Source organism: Schistocerca americana, chromosome 6, assembly GCF_021461395.2.
Source record: "Schistocerca americana isolate TAMUIC-IGC-003095 chromosome 6, iqSchAmer2.1, whole genome shotgun sequence".
Lineage (NCBI taxonomy): Eukaryota > Metazoa > Arthropoda > Insecta > Orthoptera > Acrididae > Schistocerca > Schistocerca americana.
The window spans coordinates 91,467,394-91,473,393 of NC_060124.1; the positions used below are offsets into that span (position 1 = coordinate 91,467,394).

The window sequence follows — 6,000 nt, forward strand, 5'->3', positions numbered from 1 at the left end:
CGTAGTGTTTCGTTATTTTCAGGGCATTCCTAGCGCGTTTAAAATGCTTAAGGAAGCACGTTTGTCACAAAAGAAAGGTAGTATGAAAAGAGGGCTGGCAGGGATAGCGGCGTAAAAAGGAGAAAATGAAGGGGAGCCAACAGCACCCGGTGTTCCCAGGCGGTCACCCATCCAAGTACTAACCGGGCCCGATGTTGCTTAACTTCGGTGATCGGACGAGAACCGGTGTATTCAACATGGTATGGCCGTTGGCGCCCTTATACTGTAGCCGCACGACAGAAGACGCCTCTGCCTCTTCTCCCAACACACACAATCGCAGTTTTCGGTGACACATTTGACGCAGAGCACGTCCTTCCGCAACAAGCTGGAGCCTCGAAGGCGGCGCGTTGTGCGCGTCCGGCGTCTCAGAGGCGTCTGCCGAACTGGCGGGCGCGCCGCGCCGCGCCGCCACTTGCGTGAGACACGCGGCTGCTCGGTGCGCCGCCTGTCATTCGTTTCGCTTGGTGCGTGCGGCGTCCGACACTCGCGGGCGACGCATCTTGTTCCCGTTATCCGGCGGGGGGCTGTGCGGGGTGTAGCAGTGTCCTGCTGGAGGGCGCCCCCGGCATCTTCCTCACTCACCTGACACACGCCGCGCGGCTCGCGTCCAGGTATTTGCGTGATCTGTGCAGTGCATTCGCACCTCTCCCCTTCCGTCCCGACTTGTCCCGACTTTGCTCGACTGCCGCTCGCTGCCGCTCGGGTCGTGGCCCATATGACAGCACAAGCAAGAGAAACATCTGCGAGACGGCCGTGGGCCTAACGGGCGTGTCCGAGACGCCGTTTGCGGCCAGTAGACCTGTGCAAAGGTGCGAAAACAGGGACACAAGACACAGGAGGGTCGCCAAAGCATCCATCTCTTCTAGCGACGAAAGATACACTTTTGTTTACAAGTTTGCAGTCGTACACTGCTGCAAAACAATAAGCCCTGACGTATTTCAGAACATATCTGTCGGTTCATACTGTTTTGTTATCTTCAGGCACTTTTAAGAAATCTTCCTTGGCACATTCTTCTTCGAACTGAGGCAATTAATATCGAATCTTATGTTTATTACAGTCGTTTAATTTTTTTTTTTTTTTTTTTTTTTTTTTTTTTTGTGGAGAGTTGCACTGCTACGGAACAGTAGGTGACCCTGACTTACTTCAGATCACATCTGTCGATTCGTAGTGTTTCGTTATTTTCAGGGCATTCCTAGCGCGTTTAAAATGCTTAAGGAAGCACGTTTGTCACAAAAGAAAGGTAGTATGAAAAGAGGGCTGGCAGGGATAGCGGCGTAAAAAGGAGAAAATGAAGGGGAGCCAACAGCACCCGGTGTTCCCAGGCGGTCACCCATCCAAGTACTAACCGGCCCGATGTTGCTTAACTTCGGTGATCGGACGAGAACCGGTGTATTCAACATGGTATGGCCGTTGGCGCCCTTATACTGTAGCCGCACGACAGAAGACGCCTCTGCCTCTTCTCCCAACACACACAATCGCAGTTTTCGGTGACACATTTGACGCAGAGCACGTCCTTCCGCAACAGCTGGAGCCTCGAAGGCGGCGCGTTGTGCGCGTCCGGCGTCTCAGAGGCGTCTGCCGAACTGGCGGGCGCGCCGCGCCGCGCCGCCACTTGCGTGAGACACGCGGCTGCTCGGTGCGCCGCCTGTCATTCGTTTCGCTTGGTGCGTGCGGCGTCCGACACTCGCGGGCGACGCATCTTGTTCCCGTTATCCGGCGGGGGGCTGTGCGGGGTGTAGCAGTGTCCTGCTGGAGGGCGCCCCCGGCATCTTCCTCACTCACCTGACACACGCCGCGCGGCTCGCGTCCAGGTATTTGCGTGATCTGTGCAGTGCATTCGCACCTCTCCCCTTCCGTCCCGACTTGTCCCGACTGCCGCTCGCTGCCGCTCGGGTCGTGGCCCATATGACAGCACAAGCAAGAGAAACATCTGCGAGACGGCCGTGGGCCTAACGGGCGTGTCCGAGACGCCGTTTGCGGCCAGTAGACCTGTGCAAAGGTGCGAAAACAGGGACACAAGACACAGGAGGGTCGCCAAAGCATCCATCTCTTCTAGCGACGAAAGATACACTTTTGTTTACAAGTTTGCAGTCGTACACTGCTGCAAAACAATAAGCCCTGACGTATTTCAGAACATATCTGTCGGTTCATACTGTTTTGTTATCTTCAGGCACTTTTAAGAAATCTTCCTTGGCACATTCTTCTTCGAACTGAGGCAATTAATATCGAATCTTATGTTTATTACAGTCGTTTAATTTTTTTTTTTTTTTTTTTTTTTTTTTTTTTTTTTTTTTTTTTTTTTTTTTTTTTGTGGAGAGTTGCACTGCTACGGAACAGTAGGTGACCCTGACTTACTTCAGATCACATCTGTCGATTCGTAGTGTTTCGTTATTTTCAGGGCATTCCTAGCGCGTTAAAATGCTTAAGGAAGCACGTTTGTCACAAAAGAAAGGTAGTATGAAAAGAGGGCTGGCAGGGATAGCGGCGTAAAAAGGAGAAAATGAAGGGGAGCCAACAGCACCCGGTGTTCCCAGGCGGTCACCCATCCAAGTACTAACCGGGCCCGATGTTGCTTAACTTCGGTGATCGGACGAGAACCGGTGTATTCAACATGGTATGGCCGTTGGCGCCCTTATACTGTAGCCGCACGACAGAAGACGCCTCTGCCTCTTCTCCCAACACACACAATCGCAGTTTTCGGTGACACATTTGACGCAGAGCACGTCCTTCCGCAACAGCTGGAGCCTCGAAGGCGGCGCGTTGTGCGCGTCCGGCGTCTCAGAGGCGTCTGCCGAACTGGCGGGCGCGCCGCGCCGCGCCGCCACTTGCGTGAGACACGCGGCTGCTCGGTGCGCCGCCTGTCATTCGTTTCGCTTGGTGCGTGCGGCGTCCGACACTCGCGGGCGACGCATCTTGTTCCCGTTATCCGGCGGGGGGCTGTGCGGGGTGTAGCAGTGTCCTGCTGGAGGGCGCCCCCGGCATCTTCCTCACTCACCTGACACACGCCGCGCGGCTCGCGTCCAGGTATTTGCGTGATCTGTGCAGTGCATTCGCACCTCTCCCCTTCCGTCCCGACTTGTCCCGACTGCCGCTCGCTGCCGCTCGGGTCGTGGCCCATATGACAGCACAAGCAAGAGAAACATCTGCGAGACGGCCGTGGGCCTAACGGGCGTGTCCGAGACGCCGTTTGCGGCCAGTAGACCTGTGCAAAGGTGCGAAAACAGGGACACAAGACACAGGAGGGTCGCCAAAGCATCCATCTCTTCTAGCGACGAAAGATACACTTTTGTTTACAAGTTTGCAGTCGTACACTGCTGCAAAACAATAAGCCCTGACGTATTTCAGAACATATCTGTCGGTTCATACTGTTTTGTTATCTTCAGGCACTTTTAAGAAATCTTCCTTGGCACATTCTTCTTCGAACTGAGGCAATTAATATCGAATCTTATGTTTATTACAGTCGTTTAATTTTTTTTTTTTTTTTTTTTTTTTTTTTTTGTGGAGAGTTGCACTGCTACGGAACAGTAGGTGACCCTGACTTACTTCAGATCACATCTGTCGATTCGTAGTGTTTCGTTATTTTCAGGGCATTCCTAGCGCGTTTAAAATGCTTAAGGAAGCACGTTTGTCACAAAAGAAAGGTAGTATGAAAAGAGGGCTGGCAGGGATAGCGGCGTAAAAAGGAGAGAAATGAAGGGGAGCCAACAGCACCCGGTGTTCCCAGGCGGTCACCCATCCAAGTACTAACCGGGCCCGATGTTGCTTAACTTCGGTGATCGGACGAGAACCGGTGTATTCAACATGGTATGGCCGTTGGCGCCCTTATACTGTAGCCGCACGACAGAAGACGCCTCTGCCTCTTCTCCCAACACACACAATCGCAGTTTTCGGTGACACATTTGACGCAGAGCACGTCCTTCCGCAACAGCTGGAGCCTCGAAGGCGGCGCGTTGTGCGCGTCCGGCGTCTCAGAGGCGTCTGCCGAACTGGCGGGCGCGCCGCGCCGCGCCGCCACTTGCGTGAGACACGCGGCTGCTCGGTGCGCCGCCTGTCATTCGTTTCGCTTGGTGCGTGCGGCGTCCGACACTCGCGGGCGACGCATCTTGTTCCCGTTATCCGGCGGGGGGGCTGTGCGGGGTGTAGCAGTGTCCTGCTGGAGGGCGCCCCCGGCATCTTCCTCACTCACCTGACACACGCCGCGCGGCTCGCGTCCAGGTATTTGCGTGATCTGTGCAGTGCATTCGCACCTCTCCCCTTCCGTCCCGACTTGTCCCGACTTTGCTCGACCTGCCGCTCGCTGCCGCTCGGGTCGTGGCCCATATGACAGCACAAGCAAGAGAAACAATCTGCGAGACGGCCGTGGGCCTAACGGGCGTGTCCGAGACGCCGTTTGCGGCCAGTAGACCTGTGCAAAGGTGCGAAAACAGGGACACAAGACACAGGAGGGTCGCCAAAGCATCCATCTCTTCTAGCGACGAAAGATACACTTTTGTTTACAAGTTTGCAGTCGTACACTGCTGCAAAACAATAAGCCCTGACGTATTTCAGAACATATCTGTCGGTTCATACTGTTTTGTTATCTTCAGGCACTTTTAAGAAATCTTCCTTGGCACATTCTTCTTCGAACTGAGGCAATTAATATCGAATCTTATGTTTATTACAGTCGTTTAATTTTTTTTTTTTTTTTTTTTTTTTTTTTTTTTTTTTTTTTTTTTGTGGAGAGTTGCACTGCTACGGAACAGTAGGTGACCCTGACTTACTTCAGATCACATCTGTCGATTCGTAGTGTTTCGTTATTTTCAGGGCATTCCTAGCGCGTTTAAAATGCTTAAGGAAGCACGTTTGTCACAAAAGAAAGGTAGTATGAAAAGAGGGCTGGCAGGGATAGCGGCGTAAAAAGGAGAAAATGAAGGGGAGCCAACAGCACCCGGTGTTCCCAGGCGGTCACCCATCCAAGTACTAACCGGGCCCGATGTTGCTTAACTTCGGTGATCGGACGAGAACCGGTGTATTCAACATGGTATGGCCGTTGGCGCCCTTATACTGTAGCCGCACGACAGAAGACGCCTCTGCCTCTTCTCCCAACACACACAATCGCAGTTTTCGGTGACACATTTGACGCAGGAGCACGTCCTTCCGCACACAGCTGGAGCCTCGAAGGCGGCGCGTTGTGCGCGTCCGGCGTCTCAGAGGCGTCTGCCGAACTGGCGGGCGCGCCGCGCCGCGCCGCCACTTGCGTGAGACACGCGGCTGCTCGGTGCGCCGCCTGTCATTCGTTTCGCTTGGTGCGTGCGGCGTCCGACACTCGCGGGCGACGCATCTTGTTCCCGTTATCCGGCGGGGGGCTGTGCGGGGTGTAGCAGTGTCCTGCTGGAGGGCGCCCCCGGCATCTTCCTCACTCACCTGACACACGCCGCGCGGCTCGCGTCCAGGTATTTGCGTGATCTGTGCAGTGCATTCGCACCTCTCCCCTTCCGTCCCGACTTGTCCCGACTGCCGCTCGCTGCCGCTCGGGGTCGTGGCCCATATGACAGCACAAGCAAGAGAAACATCTGCGAGACGGCCGTGGGCCTAACGGGCGTGTCCGAGACGCCGTTTGCGGCCAGTAGACCTGTGCAAAGGTGCGAAAACAGGGACACAAGACACAGGAGGGTCGCCAAAGCATCCATCTCTTCTAGCGACGAAAGATACACTTTTGTTTACAAGTTTGCAGTCGTACACTGCTGCAAAACAATAAGCCCTGACGTATTTCAGAACATATCTGTCGGTTCATACTGTTTTGTTATCTTCAGGCACTTTTAAGAAATCTTCCTTGGCACATTCTTCTTCGAACTGAGGCAATTAATATCGAATCTTATGTTTATTACAGTCGTTTAATTTTTTTTTTTTTTTTTTTTTTTTTTTTGTGGAGAGTTGCACTGCTACGGAACAGTAGGTGACCCTGACTTACTTCAGATCACA

General features: G+C 53.7%; 5 non-coding genes across 5 annotated transcripts; all 5 read right to left on the minus strand.

Annotated features, from left to right (window-relative positions):
* Nucleotides 1-134: 134 nt before the first annotated feature.
* Nucleotides 135-253, minus strand: LOC124620498. Its single transcript, XR_006980186.1, has one exon. It is a non-coding gene; the product is annotated as a 5S ribosomal RNA (ribosomal RNA).
* Nucleotides 254-1,336: 1,083 nt separating this feature from the next.
* Nucleotides 1,337-1,454, minus strand: LOC124621230. Its single transcript, XR_006980554.1, has one exon. It is a non-coding gene; the product is annotated as a 5S ribosomal RNA (ribosomal RNA).
* A 1,094-nt stretch (nucleotides 1,455-2,548) lies between these two features.
* LOC124620510 lies at nucleotides 2,549-2,667 on the minus strand. The gene has a single exon (XR_006980188.1). It is a non-coding gene; the product is annotated as a 5S ribosomal RNA (ribosomal RNA).
* A 1,071-nt stretch (nucleotides 2,668-3,738) lies between these two features.
* Nucleotides 3,739-3,857, minus strand: LOC124620522. The gene has a single exon (XR_006980189.1). It is a non-coding gene; the product is annotated as a 5S ribosomal RNA (ribosomal RNA).
* A 1,097-nt stretch (nucleotides 3,858-4,954) lies between these two features.
* Nucleotides 4,955-5,073, minus strand: LOC124620534. The gene has a single exon (XR_006980190.1). It is a non-coding gene; the product is annotated as a 5S ribosomal RNA (ribosomal RNA).
* Nucleotides 5,074-6,000: the final 927 nt, after the last annotated feature.